Raw genomic sequence first — 19,521 nt, forward strand, 5'->3', positions numbered from 1 at the left:
CACCGATGTATCGTGGTCCTGTGGCGCAACGGATAACGCGTCTGACTACGGATCAGAAGATTCCAGGTTCGAATCCTGGCAGGATCGATGTATCTTTTGCAAAATTTATTTTTAAACAAAAAAATTTTACAATAAAATTTACACATGTGCTTTTATTACACATGTGCTTAAATATTTATTAATGTTTCAATTTGATTGTTTTTATGTAAATCTTTTTGTTTCCACCTTATTGAATAATGTAATATAAGCGCAAATATTGTATTGAGTTAAAATTTTAAATATATAAATTGTGTTAAAATTATAATTTCTTTTCATTTTCATAAAATGTAAAAATTTTATAATGCAAATTAAAGAAAAAATAAAATCGCTAATTGAAAAAAATTTGCAATAAACATAAAAACTTTGATAATATATTTTGATGTTTTTATTATTAATTTTCTGCTAAATTTAGTACATTTGAAGGAATTTATTAGATTCGAAAAAAAAACATATTTACTATATATTTATTGAGGTATACTTAAACAAGGAATATTGTTCAATTTTTTCTGTTTATCATATCTGATATTTTTGCGTAGTCCATGCTAAAATTACGAAAAACTGTAGTAATATTTTGCTTTACAGAAATAACTGCTTTCAGTTTTACACTTTATGTATTTGTTGCTTTAAAATTTTTACTCGCGCAATTCGCATCTATATTGCATCATTTAATAAAACGATGCCAAAAAAAGATGAAATTGAATTTGAATCTTTTTGCTTCCACAGTAATTGGGATCTCTTGCATTTGACGCCTATCCAAAGTAGATATACGTATATACATATATTTTCATAATATGTGCGGCTGATCTCGACTGGGCGTTCCTTGTCCAGGTTTATTCGCCATAATTCACTCTCGATACACGCTTTGCAGAATGAATGATACCTAAAGAAAGAGCTTATCGTTATAGCCAACAAGATATATTAAATTATCTAAGCCAAATTATCAAGACATAATAAATTATATATGAAAATAATTTGCTAACTTTTTTGCTTTAAAAATAACATCTTTGTTCTAATTATTAAAAAGCTACGAAGAGCTTAAGATTAAGTTACCAAGCCGTTAAAAATAGCGCATACATACATCGAAGCAAAAAGTTAATAATACTCAAATTATTTGCTATTTTTTGCTTTTTACTTCGAAAAAATATTATTTTGCTCCAACTTTTAAGAAGATACCAAGAATAAAAGTAACGCGGTGTTTAAAAGTAAAGTGCATTAAAGAAATTAGTTGCTCGCATAATTATGGCATGAGAATGTTTTCTGAATTATTTACTCTCAAGAGATGTTCAGATCCCGAATTTTGCTCGCGAAATAAGATTAAAAATTTTATATTTAACTCTCATTATATAGGTCTGTTTAAACAAAGTAACTTTTGTTTTACAATCTAAATAATTCAGGGAACATTTTAATGCTACAATTATGCGAACAACTAATTTTTTAAAATACACTTTATTCCTGCATCTTATATTTTATTTTTGGTATCTCTTTAAAAATTGGAGCCAAAAGATATTTTTGAAAATACAAAATAGTGAAAAATATAGCAAATAAGTATTATTAATTTTTTGCTTCGACTTATGTATATACTATTTTTATAATGGCTTGGTGTTTAATCTTAAGCTATCTAGCCAAGTATCTAGCACTTTGTAACTTTTTAATAATTGGAGCAGAAAATAAGTAAATAATAATAAAATAATAATAATAATAATAAAAATTTATTATAAAAATTATATTTATATATATAATTTTATTATATTCTAATAAAATGTGCCTTAGATAGTTTAATATATCTTAGCCAAAGCACTCTTTCTGTTTTCGGTTTTACAGTGCACAATAAAGCAATTGTCGAATATTCCCATTTTACAAAATGAAATGATATGTTTTAGTGAATTTTTTTTCTATTAAGCTGCGCTTCGACAAATTCAATAATAACGAAAAAATTGACATGTATGATTTATTACGTACTAGCGATTATTTGGTCTATTTTTTATGATATTTTTATGAAATTCTAATTGCATTTTTCTTTTTCATGGAAATTAAAGCATTTCGTATATTCAGAAAATCGAAAGCGAAGTTCGAATTCTGCATTAAAAAATGAATTTTAAAAAATATTTTTTGAATTTACAAAGGTAAACCAATTATAATTATTTGCAAGATTCGTATTAATGAAAAAGAACAAATAACCTTTAATCTGATGTAGAAATGATATAGAATAGAAAATTGAAAATGATTTCTCTCTCCTATTATTCCCTTCTCTCTCTTTATTTCTGATTTATATGAAAATGATAGAAATTGACCGATTTTGGAGTAAATATTAGAGATCTGTTTGCTCTCTATATGTATAGGTATATATTGCCATGTATAATTTTCTTATCGATGTTACATTAGTTTTATATGAATACAAATATTAGTGCATATATAAATTACATAATAACAGAGAACATCTATGTATCGAATATCAGACCAATAATAATTTTATCATTAAAAACAGATTTTGCACTATATACTTGTTGATAAATATCTTTTGCATCGTTTTGTATGATGGACTTCTTCGGATATTACGAGTAATGTTTTGCTCATATGCTAGGAAAATTCAACGAACGAGGCAATAGAACTACTCATAAAACAATCATTTCGCCATCCTGGCACGAATCGCATGCTGAACGTCGGTAATATGTTTGATATTATTGCAAAGAGGGATGCGTTATGAATCTACGGAGAAATTGGTAGCCCGAGCGATGAACAATAGCCGATCATTTTTCGAAATTGTTTGGTACTCTCTGGAATTCTTCCAGAATTTTTGACAAATTGATTTGTAATCAACGCGAAATATACAAAATAAATTGCAAAAAATAGAAAATTTGCTATGTCCAACAATATTTTTTCGCATTAATCTACTATGCTAAATCACATAACATTGTATAGTTTACGTCCTTAAATATTAATTTTTCGACAGAAAAAGACGGGGGAAGAGAGAGATTCATTTTTTATTTTATTTATAAAATATTCCACAGCTGTTCAAGTTTATTTTTTTACTCTGAATATATCGTAAAATTACCGCACAATATTCGTTAAAAATATTAAGTAGAAACATCTTATATATACATTCTTAATTGAACGTACGTTTAACGCATTTCTTGTTATAAAATTATTCAAAATTCTGCTGTTTAATTATAAAACTTCTGTTGCATCCTACGCGTTCGTTCTAACAAAAGTTTATAATCATATATCTCCTATACATTTCCAATCTCACAATTTCATTTCCATCTCTTCACGATTTAGAGCTTCCCATTTTTATTTCCATTAAATTTCGTGTTTGTATTCATCTATCGATTTTTTTTATATACCTACATTGCGTAGTTATTATAAGAGAGAATATTTGACTGAAAACTTACAAAGAGCATGATGTTTGATCATCGAAAAGAACCCTTCTGAAAGCTTTTTTTTCCACTCGCCACATCATCCTTCAGTATCCTCCCAAGAAAGTTAGTATACTCGTTTTCGCGACCTTCGTCATTTGCTCCCTTTCTCCTCTCTCTCTCTCGTGGAAACTTTTCTCCCGGTCGTTTTAGCAGGAGCAGCTTTTTTTCTTCACCTAAAACCCCGAACAAATGCATCCCACGCGAGTTGTTTTTTCTGCTCCGGAACGCATCAATCTCCCTGCGCGAGCCGGTCCATCCGTGTTCGACGGTGGCTTTCTCGAAGCTTTTAGTCGTCACAGGTATGCTATGCGAACGAAGTATTCCCGAGAATGAATAGATGTTCCACTAATGGTAGATAAATGTGTTGATAGTAAATCAACTCTCAGAAAATACTTAAATCGGAAGACAAATAATGAGCGGTGCAAGAATAACTTTATATAGCTATACTAATTATTGCTTTTAACACATTTTGAAAAATTGAAATTTTGTGTTTATATATTATTTAAGAAGAATTTGAAATTTCGTCAAAATTACTATAATATTATTATTATGTACAGGCATCGTGCGCAAATAATAATAGAATATATTTTCCGGAGATTTCACCGTGCGTCGCGTAAAACACCGTTATCCTTTCGAAGCCTTCTTGCATCGTTCCTCAAAAGCTCGTCAACATTCATTTACGACAGCCCTGGCCTTCCTGATTCTCGACATGCACTCTCATAAGAGCATCCACCGTTAAATAAGTCTTCCGCTTGTACATATATATGAGACTGGGAAGAGAGGATGAGTAAAACTTATATTAGACCTTAGAATTACCTGAGGTCTTTCAGAAATTTCTCCCGAGATTGCGCTTATAAATTTTCCAGGAAATTTCGGTACTCTCTAAAGAGAAGCCTTCGTAAACATCGTATCCGGAAATTATGATGACGATATTACATCACTCTGCAATTTCCCGCTTATTTTGTAGAAACATAATGCGCGTATATTGAACTAACTTTACCTTCGATTGAACTTATATCTGTTATTAATTCGGTGTTAAGACTTTCGTCGTTTTCATTATCGATTCCTACTCTCTGCTTTCGTAAAAACTGCATTCTAACTCTCATCCCTTTTCGAGTTCATTAAAATGCACCCTCAAAATCCTTATTCTGCGTGAATTTCAATGGGCATTCTCGTAAAAGCGTTCGTCGTTAAACAAGTATCTCTTCTCTAATGTCGAGGTACAATTACCCGTGGGATAACGAGACTTTTGAGAGTCCTCGACATTAAAAGGCGTATCTCGTGTGCGACGTGAGCAGTAGGCATACCTCGCGCCAGAATATTTACAGTAAATACATCAAAGAGTTAGAAATCTGGTAATAGGATTGGCAGGAATTTGCCAGGCTCACTGTTTACCCATCTGATCTCTTGATTTTTATTGGTCTACCGATTGCCTTCGCGTTGTGAGAATTTTAACTATGTCGGTCCTGAAATACGTCCACGAAATGCGAAACTTCCAGTTAGAGACTCGAGCAAAGCCAGTAAAGAGAAAATTTCTTTCCTTCACTTTCGAGAAAATTAGATCACTTGTAGAAGTAATTTCTTTAAATTTCTTAAGCAGGGATCTTAACAAGTTAAAAGAACGGAAACATGTCGAAAAATGTGGAAAGATGTTTTTCTTCTTTTATGTAATGTATTTTGCGTGCGCGGTAATTTTTGCAAAAGAGAAAGGATCGTATAAATCTCACCTCTTTTTACGGATGAAAATTATCCGAAATTAATGGCGGGAATTAGCAGCAGAAAACGGTACAAAAGCGTTTAATTACACCAAAGCACGGGGAACGTGTTAAATATCTCTCGCTCGGCATTAGTGCTTTTCTCTCGCGCGGAGTCGTTAGTTTTTAATCGGCGAAACAAGCACACACGATGCGTGTAGCACATCGATGCGGACGAGCTCGGCCCGTATCCTCGCGCGAAATGCTCGCATCCTCCCTCGCGGAAGATAAATAACGCGAAAATCGCATTTGGCAGCCGGCCAAAATACGAAACACCCTCGTCGCTCGACGAGGGGCGCGTATTAAATTCTCGCGACCGCCCGGATCATTTAAATCCCTTTTCAGCTAGTTAAAATACCGTGGCGTATTCCGGAGCGCTGCAGGGAAATTATTTTGCATGGGCGCGGAGAGAAAGGACGGAGATTTTAATTTCATTTTCGTGCAAGGGCGTATGTGCGTCACGCACGTGGCGTGTCTAATTTTCTACACGGTAGAGCGATGCACTGACTTAATTATTTTGACGTGAGACATCTGGATTTGCCGCGTGCAAAGAATATAGATGTAAGATTGAATTTAAGTGTCGTATAATTCGCGTTGTTCCCGTCAAGATTGTGCGTGGAAAAATAATCTTCAAGAAAAACTGATAAAAAATTTTGCTTATCTATTAAGAAAAAGAGAAATAAAAAGAAAATATTTATTATATTAGAACTTTGAGTTCAATTATTTTCATTGTCATATATTTTATTATATTTGATTATTTCCATTATTATATATTTTATTATATTTGATATTATATTAGTATTATTCGCGTTTTTAAGCTACTGTAAATATATTTTGAATTTTCCAGCGGAGCGTTAATAGTTTGTTTTTCTTGCTTATTTTGCATCTTTAGTCTAATACTGCTAAAAACATACTGGCATTATCTAAGTAGCTTCGAGCGTGAAAGCCTTTAAAAAGGATCTCGGTGCTAGTCAAGCCATTTCATCAAGAGATTACGTCTTGTTAGTTTATAAAACAATGCAACATTATATGACTGACACGCGACAGTATTAAATATAAAATTTCTATAAAACTTCAGCTCTTGAGAGAAAATATGGTTGTGAAATTGATGCTTAAAATTTTTTTATAAGAGCGAAACAGCTCGAGTGATTTCATTAAGCACATAATTAAACGTCTTTTTGTTTGTACATCGTTGATCACAGTATATTCGACATAAATTACGAACGCATTTTTCAGCAATCGTCAGTATTATTAGTCGTTATTTATGCAATTGGACCGCACGAAAACTTGTTGTTTCAATTGTCATGTGGAAACGCGTGAATGATTTCAGTTTTTAATAGTCTTCAGTTATTGAGTGGGAGAGATAAGATACGATCTTGATGATCCGAAGATCGTGTTGATCAGTTTGACATACATAGCTTCAGATTACGAACGTCGTCTCACATAGATTGTAATAAAATTTTCAATTTTTTTCGGTTCCAGTGCATTTATTTTGAACTTGCCTCCGATCAATATGCGTCATTATTAAGTGACATTATTGTTTCATCACTCGAGAGTTATAAATTGCACGTTTTGAACAAATGAATTTTGAGAAAAAAAAGAACAAAAATAGAGAATGAAATAAAATTTTCATACATAAGTGTGTATTTTCGAAAATATCCAGTGAACAGAATTAATTATCGTTTTTAATTGACATCTCTCTTTTCATTGTAGAGATCATTATTGATAGTGCAATGAATATTTATGACTGCAACGTACCGGATACCAAAATCAAGTTATATCTCAAACAATTATTGACAGCTCTAGGACCACTGACGGGAATCATCGCGTCCGGCATGTCAAACGGTTACAGTGCGATACTTCTTCCGCAGCTAAAGACAATTTCTTTCAACGACAGCGAACCTTTATCGGAATCTACAGATGTGGATCACTTCGGGATGCTCACTATCGACGAAGAATCGTGGATTGCGGCGGCCGCGGTTCTGCCAATAGCACCGGGATGTTGGACCGACGGTTTCATGGCGGAAAGATTTGGCAGAAGGACATCGTTGCTGCTGCTGTTTCCTATTTTTTGCGTCAGCTGGCTGAGTATCGGCCTCGCCAATAACGTACAAACTTTGATAGCGAGCAGACTCCTGACTGGATACTGCGTCGGAATCCTGGCACCAATTTTTCCGATCTACGTGGGTGAAACGAGCGACCCCCTGTTGCGCGGTGTTCTACTGGGGGCGGTCTGTTTGACCCTTTCCGTTGGAACATTGGCGTGTCACGCGATGGGAACTTGGTTGAACTGGCGGACTACCGCCTATATCTGCGCCGTGTTGCCTATAATCAGCTGGATTGCCTGCATCTTCTCGCGGGAGAGTCCGATGTGGCTGCTTGGTAGAGGCAAAATCGAGGAGGCAAAACGCTCGTGGATATTTCTCCGTGGTGAACGCTCGCTCGAGGAATTCTCCCTGTTAGAAACCACCAGACTTATGGAAATCGCTAAAAAAAGGAACAGAAAACGATCGATACTGCGCTCGTTCGTAAAGCCTTGGTCATCGCGATACTTCCTGAAGCCCTTCGGCATTGTCAGTCTGTACTTTTTTATCATGCAGTTCGCGGGTGCTAATGTGATGAGTTTCTACTGTGTCGAAATGTTGGCGGACATTTCGGACCAAGCATACGCGAATCTGATAACTCTGGTCATCGATGTGATTCGTTTGATATTCGGAATTATCATGTGCGTTCTTTTGAAGACGTGTCGCAGGCGCATCATGACGTTCATATCCGGTTTCGGCGTAGCTGTTACTCTGTTATCCTTGAGCGCAAGCTTGACGTTTGATATTGGAAGACCATGGATTCCCGTAATTCTACTCGTCACTTACGTCGCTTTGCTGCCGTTGGGACTCACTCCTATACCCTGGTTACTTTGCGGTGAGCTGTTCCCGAGAAAATTTCGCGGGCTCGGCTCCGGATTAACGTCCAGCTTCGGCTTCACGTGCTTTTTCGTGGTGATCAAGACGATGCCGTCTATGATGGAATTAATAAAGCCCGAAGGTACATTCGCTATTTACGGCTCCGTAGCATTGATCGGGACCAGTGCTCTTTACTTCGTCCTCCCTGAAACCAAGAATAAAACCTTGCAAGAGATTCAAATATCTTTCAACAAAAAATCTCATAAGCCTCGAGTACAAGATGTGGAAGTTCCATTCCATGAATACGATCCTTCTGAGGAAAATAAGAAATTAGATAAAGAAATGCAAAATAACGAATCATAATTATTCTCTTTAATGAATAAAGATTAGAAGATATGTATTTTTTTATATATTATGTGAATAAATATTGTGTTAAAAATTCATGTATTTATATGATACGAGAAAATGAATTCATTTAAATCTTATTTTAATATAGAATTACTTCGTTAGTTTTATCTCTTCTCTTTAGTTATCTCCATATCATAAGGAGCGTGTAAAAGTATGAAGTGTTTATATTACACGTTTTCTCTTATTCCGTCCTTTTTGAAAAATCTATATAATTTGTAAATCAAAAAAATTACAGGACGTCGAGATTGCTGTTTCGTTTGCGGCAAAGATGAATGACGGTGATGCGAACGCGTTACCGCAAGCAATTTCGCATTGCGTAAGTGACGATGCGACGCATCTTTCGACCGGATATATTTCGGACGTGCTGTAAAATTAACCGATGCGTCGAAATAATGACTCTGCGGCCGTCGGGACGAAGCGGTGAGAGCAATAGAAATTTAACTGCGAGCCTTGCCAGCACGACGGACCGTAAAATTGCGTTCTCACGTGATTATTGCTCGGACCACTTACCGCAGCTGATGGAAATTATGGTCCGTCCCTGGCGTTCGCGTGACGTTTTGCGGGCTGTGCAGTGACTTAGGCGCGTACGTAAGTGAAATATGACGGCGATGCTGTCGGGGTTATTAAAATGCGAGGAATCTTGATTTATCGCTCTTCGTCGAGATTTCGAGGCGATAAAGATAAAGATCGTTTCCGGTTGATGGATGAATCGACTACCGTGCGCGCAGATATTAAAGTTTCCCACACACAGGAGGAGCGATAAGTCGGCTTTAACTCGCGCTGTTCTTTGCATCGCCTGAATCATTCAAGTCACATAAACGGCCGATCGAATTCAGCAATGATGAACTCAATTTTATTTTTGTATCGAACCGGTTTTCGCTTGTTATTCCTACGCCCAGCGAGTCGTAGCTGGATCTTTAAGAGACCATTTTTCCTTCTGGTACGATTTCAATATTGGAGCATCAAAAACGAGCGCTATAAAGAATCACGCTAAACTCTGACGCTTTTTCTCTTTTTAATTTCATCCCCAATCTGGACTCATTACTCTCCTTTTTTCAATCTTGCTTTTATTCGGCTCGCCTTGTACTGATTATTGCAAGCACGCAAAGTGCTCGTTACGTTCAAAATCCTTGCTTCTCTTTACTATAATCATTTTCGATCAATTCTTCTTTTCGCGAAACTCGATTCTCGGTGGAAAGTATTGCGAAATGTGATACCTAAAATATAGTGATGCATGCGAGGCACTTTTATTTTTCTTACATATTAATTAATAAATTAAATAGCGAGCTATTATATACATTGTTAACATGATTAAACAATTAAAAACATATAAAAAATAAAGAGAATATCATAGTGAAAGCAAGAAGAGATAATAAGAATTATTAATGAAGATTCAACTTCATATATTTATAATTATATATTTACAAGTATATTTATAATTGGTTTTTTTTCGAACATTCATAAATATCTTGGAGTAAGATGAGGTACTCTCGGAACAAGAAATTTGAAAGATTTCACGATCGATAGAGCTGGAAATGAAAAGTCGGCGATATCAAACGTGATTTATGACGATAAGGACAATCTCGGCCCAATTTCCCACGCGCGACGTGCTTGAACTGCATATAATCTTCATGAATGCGTAATGATCCGTCGTGTGCGTCCTCTCTCGTGGCCCATTCAGAAAGGTCTCGTGTAATGGAGGGGAATAAAAACTAGGCGGTCCCTACGCGATAGCGCCGCGCCAATGGCGCTTTTTGCGTTGACGATGAAGCCCTTCAGACTCCTTCTTCCTTCTCCATCTACCACCACGATGAGTTCAACGATGGAAAATTCAGTCGAGCGAGAACGTTTAGCACTCTCGTGTTTCGAAATGACATTCGTATTGATTCGGATCAAGTCTTTACAGTCTGTACATACTACAGCACAAATACAGAAAATGAACTGTCTTCGAGAGAAGTTGTATCTATACGAATTTTTAGTACATATCTGAACTATGTGCGTTATATGTAAATGATAAAAAAGAACATTGATGACACGCGATGAAAATAATAAATTATTTCGAAGTACATGCATTGAACAGAAAGGAAAATAGTATATCAGGGATATATTTGTCGGTTTACGATATTTTTAGCGCTACAAATCGTTAAACATTGTGTCCACAAATATAAGCGTAAATATCCGTCAACTTTTATAGCGTAAATTTATTTTTATATCGCGGCAATCCGAAAAAATAACAAAAGCCGAGTGACATTTTTAATTCCAGGCGCTCGTGCAATGATAATTTCAAGATAACGCGAAAGTCGCGTGCAATCCAACACAGCGGCAGAATTGTGCAAGAGGATGATCCAGCGAGTAAATTTACCAGTAAAATGAAAATGTAACGCCGTAACACACTCGGCAAACACACGCAGATCACTGCCACCGCATGTAGCCTCACTGCGCGTCCGTGAGCTTTATGTACTTCATAAACATTTCTCGTGGTCTCTCCTTCTCTCGCTCTCTTTTTCTTCTCTCCCTCTCTCTTTCCTTCTCTCCTTCTCTCTGCTCATCATCATTCGCGATCCTGTGTTTGCGGTTTAGGAATGACATCTTGTTCGATGTTATGCGCTAGTCGCGATGCAAAGCGAAACGACTAGACGGCGATCGCTTTTATGATCTGTCTCGACCGACGCTGTTGTTGGTCCAGCGAACGTAAATTGCCGCAGGTTCAAAAAATCGCAGGCGGTTACTGTCTCGCCCGGCGCAATAAAGCGCGACTTCATTTGCATTAAATTTTTCAAACGCCACCATATATGTGGTGTTTTTTATCGCAACATCACGGTGTGGTCGCTTGAAGCGCGACTACTATGTTTAAGCATGGTGCTTTTTTTACTTTTCCAAAGAAAATGTGCCCTGTACGATTTAATAAATCGCATTTGCGAGCACTTGTAGCGCAATCTTCATAATCGTGAGATTCTTTTTGATATACATTTCGCACGATAATGAATCGCGATTACACGCATCGAAGTACATGCTACATGCTATGATACAGCTATTCTTCCAATGTTATATTTTTTGTAATATATATTTTATATAATTTCACATTTATCGGTTAATTTTTCATTTCTTAACGATTTGTATTGTTAGTTTTTTTTTTGCGAAAGTATCCGAGGTTCATAAGATGTCTTATGAAATATCAAAGTTCAAAGTGAAGCATCTTCGTTGCGTGTCGACAGCTTGTTACTTCCGGCAAAGACTCAAACTCCTCGACCGTCATTAGGAAATTTATACGAGCCGGAAGATAAGGTGTTGATTAAATCCGGATTCCAAGTAGGAGGTCGATCCGTGTTTCTCTGACAAAATTGAAGGAGCTATCTCCAGCCACTGCGAGTAATCGCGGAATGAGATGGTCTCTGTGTGAGAAAAAGGAGATGGAACTTTATCAGGTCCTGCGAACCCACCGACAGCGACGGGAAAAGAAAGTAGGAGGTACTGGTTCGCACTTTGCAAAGTTAAGGAGCAAAAGATAAAGGTTGACCGCTTTATCTCCGAAATAGAAAGGATGTCCTGTATCGAGAGATAAGTTTTTTTTACAATTAAAATAAATCTTTCTCTCTCACATTTTTATTTTATATAATACTTTTTATATGCAATAATTTATATTCATTTAACGTTTCGATTATATATATTTTATAAAATAATATATTCACTATACATGGTGATATATTTTTAAATATTTTTAAGCATGAAAAGGAAAATGAAAATATTGCTTACACGGACATACATAGAGATTAAACGCGTGAGCCAAGTAAAAGAGAAATAAGAAATCCTTTACTAAAGCAAGAAAGCCAAACTCGACGATTTATCCTGACGTTGCTCAATGACGAGATCAACTCTGCTTTCGGCTTCTAACGAAAATGTCGTTCCTCGCATCAGTTCTGCTTAAGAACCTGGCAAGGTGATAAAAACGAACTGGATTTTCCGAGACCTCTTTTTCTCCTCATTCCTTTCTCGGTTACTGTGCGGCGCCTGCGGTAGCAATAATTTGCAATTTTTGTGAAACGTATACCAAGCCGGAGATAACGTTGGAATCGACTTTAGGAACAACACTCTGAAAGTTTCGCGGACCGTGATGATACTATTTGCCACAAAGTTGCAAGTTAACTGGTAGGTAACAAAGTTGCCAGCGCTCTAAATACAGTAAAACGATGCAGCTCCGTTTTCTTTTAATGATGTTGTTAATTTTTTCTTGGATACAGTGTTTATAACAATGCACATATTATTTAATATATCGTTAAGTCAATAAGAATTTATTTATTTAATTATGCTTGATTTTTCAACATATTCTTTTGAGAAATGTGCACATGTTTCTACTGTTCGAAAATGCTCGAAACTCAATTATAAAAATAAATGAAAATAATAACAATTATGAAAATAAAATATATAAAATTCTTGTGTTTTGCTTTTAAATAGGAAAATGAAGTTATAAGAGGGAATTGTACCATTCACTCAAAAATGAAATATGCATATTGCTTGAATTCAAAAACTGTTGAAAATTCTTTTAATTTAATTTTAATTTAGAAAAATCGTATATGACTATGTATGAATTATGAATTATTTCAAGATCTACGGGTTTTCGCAAAATCTTGGCGCTCTTTAAGAATTAGAAATAACGATTTCAGTATTTAATGTTACGTGTCTCGTGAAATTTTAAATTTAACGCGCAAAAGGAGACGCCCACCTTTACAGGCCGCAATCACACAAACGAAAGTCCACCGACCGCAGAATCGTTGTTGAGAAAGCCCGGCACAGGAAATGATGTTCGCCTATGATCGCTTGAAACTTCATGAAATTCTATTTCGAAGTTGGAACTACATACAGTCCTGAGCGTCAGTTTTGCATAAAATGATAGCGTCTATATCGCCTGGGATGCTGCGTTCTTCTAATATTTGATAATGAAATGATTAGATGTTGGTTTGCTTGTACGAGAATTTTATCGGCAATTTTATCAAATGTTTAATAATTTTAACATTTCTTCGGTTGATATTTAATTCATAAATGATGTGTGACTTTACCAATTTACAACGCGATTATATTTTATAGAAAGAATTTAATAAATGTGAAATTTTTTTTATTTTACAGGCCTAAAAAACAAATTACAGCATTTTTTCAAAAATGACATAATATATATTTATAATATATATCATGTAATATATATTTATATCACATTCTGACATCATTCAGATGTCAATGATATAAATATATGTAATATATATTTACCATATTCATAAATTCAAACACATTATCTCAAGAAGAAAGACAGGCAATTTTTTATTCAAAAATAATTACACAATATATAATCGTCTTAATTATTCTTATTTGTTCAATTTATATGTGCAAAAAATTAGGAAAGAAATTTCAGAAGTTTTTCTTTTAAGACATTAACTTACATAATTGGGGAGAAACATATGATGGGCAATATTGTTCATATTTCACGTGTAATCTTCCTTCATAATATACGGTCATAATCTTTTTTCAGTAGTCATTGACGAGTAAATAAATGCTGCGAAACGGCGAAGAGATAGAGGAAGAGAGTGCAAATAAAGCTAAAATGAAAGAAAAATTATACATATGGAATAGTTTACATAGCCTTCTTCGTTAGTATATCTTCCGCGGAAAAAAATATCGCGGAGGTAAGCCTCGGAAAAAGAAAGTGTCGCGAAATGCGACTTAAGCTCGCGGGAATTTATCGGCGATACATTCTCGCGCCGCGTTCCAAACCACGTGATCACTGGCGCGTTTTTGCAGCGAGGGAAAACACAGGAAGTTTTAGCTCGCGACACCGCAGATAACCATGCTACTACGGGGGCCAGACGAGGCTCGGAATCTGGAGCATAAACCGCGTACGTGTATCTATGTCCGGTACCTTAAGGCGCTTTCCAGCGATGTTTTACGAGCAGTCGTGCGTCATTGCTACTGTCGCCCGAGCCGTCTCTCGCCCCCGCACGTACATATCACGTAACAGTGTTTCACGATCGTGTCTCGTACCGTCTTCGGTTTACCGAGAAGGCGATGTATCAAGGAGGAACACCAGGGTTCAACCAAACGACGGCTTAAACGACCCGGAGGCTTATTCGGTCTGTCGTCCATCACGTTGATCAAGCTAGAAATACATGCGATCTAGTAGTCTTGAACCCTCAAATTCGCAGATAGAAAATTAATACTCGCTATAGTAGCCAATGCCAAAATTATAATAGTGGATCCATTTCAGATGCACTTTTCGGTGAATCCTGCTTTGGTAAATGCACTCCGTAAGGGTAAATCTTGCTGGATAATGCGGTGATTGGGTTTGCTTAAGGGGAAAAGTGGATTTCGAAACGGTAGTGACGTCGGAAGGGAAGGTGGGAGGTGGAAGGGGACGGCGAAGAGGCGCGTTACTCTTCTCAGCATGCAGATCAAGGCACGTACCAGGAAGCATTGCGCTCAGTTTTATCTTCGCCGAGGTGGGTCTGGTCTTGAATATAAGATTCTCTAATACATTTTTATCGCAGATGAAGCTGCGACCGGTATACATGCGGTACATCTGCACGTGCGCCATGCTTTCTTTTCAGCAAAATACTTTGTCGTGATTTACAATCGGAAAGCACGATCTAGTATCGATTCATGCGGATCTTTCTTGTAGTAATTAATGTCACTTAAAAAGTCAGAGAAATCTTGACAGTCTCTTCTTCTGAAAATAAAAATTTAATGAAGATTCATTTTTTGTTCGTTGAATTCAATTATTGAAGATTATTCTCGTTTCTATTTATGTTAAAATTTTTTAATATGAATTCCGCACGCTTGCCGAGGATAAGAAATGAATTCTTAAATATTTAATTACGAGTAATTCCTGGATTATAAGATTTATCCTTTATATTTCTCATTAATATTTCATATCTGTTATTCTATAATATGTCATAATTATTTATTCGTGGATATTATATGTCACTTTTTTCTTGTTAATTAATTTATAATGAAACTTATACAATAATACAAATTAAATAGTTTTTAACATGGGCAATTTGTGTAAAATTAATTTATTCCTGCTACCAATTACATGGTATTCCTACTACTAGATTATTGATTAGTGCTAATTATTAAGTACCGGAGCTCCCTTTCTCTCTCTCCTTCTCTCTTTCCGAATGCTTGGATTAGGTCAGGAAAACAAAGGAAATCGCTTAAGGATAGGCGAGATGGGGATAGCCACGGGAAATTACAGTGGCGTGCTCCTAGTTGAATATCAATGTCTGCGGAAGTATAGGAGCGCCGTTCACTCGCAATTGCAGTAATCTTCTGGTAATCGCCTCCGCAATCGTACTTAGATATAGCTACAATCAGAACGAACCCTTGAATTCTTGTTCGAAGCTCGCCAAGGATCTTTCGCTCCCCAAAGGATTATTCCACAGTTTGTTTCTTAAACGGCTTAAGGTTTACGATTATGCTTCTATTTTCGATATCTCTCTTAGGATACGTGCGAATGTTATTCGTTTAATTCAACTCTCACGACAATTATTTTCTCTAGTTTTCTAAATGCATTTGCTTGATTATTTAATAGAATCTATTAAAAATCTATTAAATATTTTTCAAGTGGATGATATTTTTCAAAAAATGTCATTCTAGTTGATTAATGTAATAAAGTTTAATTTGAAATATGTGATTTGATTCTCTCGACAATTCTCGCTCGAATCGTGGAAATTATGTCGACGTCATTGCAAATCGTTGTACAATCCTACATGGAAATTTACGCGAAATGTATCCAGACGAGAAATCAAGACGAAGGAGACTCTCAGACTGATTCTCATTGTTAGTCGACAAACGCACCAAGAAGCAGCCGAGATGTATGAGAGCGACTAAAGGCCTTGAGTTAATTTCCGTAACGTTATTCAATTGACGACCTTAATAAACTTTTTCGCATATTATTCATTACCATTTGCGCTTCCATTACATTCATTTAGTACTTTGAATTTAGTCGAACAATCGATAGTTGCAACGAGAGAGAAAGAGAGAGAGAAAAAATGGATGATTTTAAATTCGATAATTTTTTTTATTTTTCTTTTCGAGATCTCTTTTCCAAGAATAGTGTGGAAAGAATAATTTATAAGTTTTAAAAAATCGATGCGACATTTAATAAAAAAATGACTAGGCTAGCGAAGTAACGTACCATCTCGATATTCGGTGGGCCACAATTTACGAACTATTATTTTACCACATGTATAAAACAATACTCTGATACTCTGCGGAAAAGCGATATACCTATCCGAAATTCAAAGCGACGTCATATGCCGTGTTTCGATATCGTGCCCATCGAAAGTTTCATTCCAAACCAACGCGCACGCGGTTCTTACCGTCGTCCAACCGATGGGAAAGCTGCCGCGCACACGCGAATAAACCTTTCGAGACAATAGGAATATGAATAATCACCGGACATTCTCTGTACTATCTCTGGCACCAGCGCATTCACGACCGATATTCGCCAATAAATCATATAAACGAGTCGTATCTTCTTCGTGCGTTGCCACGCACAAAGCGCGTACGAAAGTACAAGCGACCGCGGCAGTTTCTCTCTCCTTCATTTCCTGCGAATCTATTGTGTAACATGTTGCATTACATTTTTACCGAGACGCAATTTATATTACTAGATAATACACACTCTTCTCGAAAATTGAATTTGATAAATTGTGCTCGCTTTGAGTTGCATCGTCCATTCTTCAGACTCTTTCCTCAATAAAATGTAACGCGAGTAACTAAGCAATTAACGCGTATATGTGTCACGTTCTAGAGAAAGAAAACGAAAAGACACCTGATCGAAAATCCATTAGAGAAAACTCCTATCTCATCATCGCGATACCGCGCGAGGATCGCAAGAAGGAAAGATTGCGGAAGACAGCCTTTTTTCCCTCGTCTTCAGGAAGAAATTGGAGCGTAATGATTTTCGCGTTCGCGTTAATTTACGGCGAATGGGAATATTCGAGTGGGACCATCGTGCTAGCGTGGTGCGCGTGCCGGTGACGATGCTACTCGATCGACCTGACGCGTACCTGACCTGGCCCTGGCCCCTGGCTCCGGGATTGGTTTTACGAGGTGGCTTTGTCGCGTCGAAGATAATCCGGGTATTGTCGGTTCGTTGGTGTCCGGACGATGCCGGCCGAGATCATTGTCGTGCCTCTTCCCCTCTTTGTACGCCACGACGATTTTAAGCCGGTTATAACGTCGCCCTGCTTGCCTCGCTGTTGTCTCGCTGAAGAAGAACTTGCCTGGGGAATACTGTCGATTCCGTGCACACATGCTGCGACGCGTTCGTTTCCTCGTCGTGTAAAAGGCTGCCGCAATTGTGCAACTCAATTATTGTCCCGTGACCGGATATCTTGTACTGCTCTTGTCCCTTTTTTTACGAGAAACGTCGTTCGAATCGGTCGCTCAAGATTGCCATCTTTTCATTTTTCATCCGAAGTCTTTGGATTTAAGAGAAAAATTTTCCGAGCTCCTCCCCAAGTAAAATATCTCTGGATATTCGTGTAACACAAATAATTATTTTTCTTACGTTTCAAGGAAAATAATGTAATTATTTAGGAATACGTGAAGTAGAGCAATTTTTTTATGCACAAATATTGATATTGTCGCGAATTTAATAACAGTGAGTGCAGCAAGATGTGGCAACGAATGCAATGATATGTTTCTTTTTTCTTTTTTAAAACAATCTAATCAAAAATTGATGGTATAATATATGATGAGATAGTATTACTTAATAGATTGCGTTAGGAAAATTTATGTTACGCGCAAGCTTTAATGAAACTACATGTAAAATAATATCATCATATCGAAAAAAAGGTGATAGAATTTTTATCAAAACTTGTATTGTAGATTTTGATTACTTTAAAAAAATTGCAATCGTTTCTGATAAATATTCTAAATTTGTCGCATTAAATTTTTCTACTCACATTGATAAAATATTAAATTCTCTTTAATTTATGTATCTTTACACATTAATCTTTATTCCTCCACTATCCATTATTACTATGTCAATGATAAAAAGTTTATTTGAAATTTATCTGACTTACTTATTACCCACAAAATGATTAACGCTATCAAAGTTTAAATATTAACGAATTATGATCAAATTTTCATTATGATAAAAAAAAATAAATAACAGAATCGATAAAGCTCTGAATGTTATTAAATAAGATAATAAGTCTAATTTGAGCTAATGAAAACCGAATGCGAGGTAAATAGTGCAGGAATGAAATAAAACTAGTGATTATTAAGCAAATGTATTAAGACATTGCGGTTTTGGAGATATCGCGCCGTTTTGATCGCACAATATATGACTTTCTGTTAATTAAATGTAATAACTGATCCGAATTGAAGTCAAAACGTAATAATTTTGCTTAATAATGATTAAGTTTTATTTTATTTTCGCGCCATTTACTTCGCGTTTGGCTCTTATTAAGCCAGTTTTATATTGTCTTGATTATAAATAATCGGATAATCCGAGCGGAGCAGTCGAAACTGCGACGCATCCGACAGATCGGATTAAAAATTTTTGTGCGAGACGCGATGATCTATCCCGAATCGAATCTCGTAACTTTTGATTGCCATCGCGTATACCGGGATATCGATCGTGGGATATTTTGCGGCACTTAACGGCTCTCTCGAAGCGCCTTTTAGCGCGCGTGTCGTTGAGCGGCTCGCGCTGAACAACGTGGTGATTTTCACACGATCGTTGCCGGAACGCAAGAGCCTATCGCCGATCACTGACATTAGTAGGACGTGAATCAATTTGATAAACCGTTCGCACGTGTCCCGACCGATTTAGTTTATCGCTGTCGCAATCGCGTCGATCGCGGCTTATCGAGAGAAACGCTCGCACTTTTCATCTTATTAAAGATTACGTAATGCTACGACTGCAATATTTTACCGATGATAATATTGTATATTGTATCTAATATTTTATAAATATCGTGAATGATATTTTTGGATCTTGCAAGA

At 36.2% G+C, this 19,521-nt stretch overlaps 1 protein-coding gene and 1 non-coding gene across 2 annotated transcripts in view; both read left to right on the forward strand.

Moving 5' to 3' along the window:
* The window catches only part of Alpha-man-ia (alpha-Mannosidase class I a), a 478,743-nt gene that overhangs the window by 136,092 nt on the left and 323,130 nt on the right, over window positions 1-19,521 (forward strand). The gene's annotated exons all lie outside the window — the stretch shown is intronic.
* On the forward strand, window positions 15-87 carry Trnar-acg (transfer RNA arginine (anticodon ACG)). Its single transcript has one exon. It is a non-coding gene; the product is annotated as a tRNA-Arg (tRNA).

This window comes from Camponotus vicinus, unplaced genomic scaffold (assembly GCF_025532165.1).
Source record: "Camponotus vicinus isolate PSW18456_S1 unplaced genomic scaffold, iyCamVici1.0 SCAF_5, whole genome shotgun sequence".
NCBI classification, from domain to species: Eukaryota; Metazoa; Arthropoda; class Insecta; order Hymenoptera; family Formicidae; genus Camponotus; species Camponotus vicinus.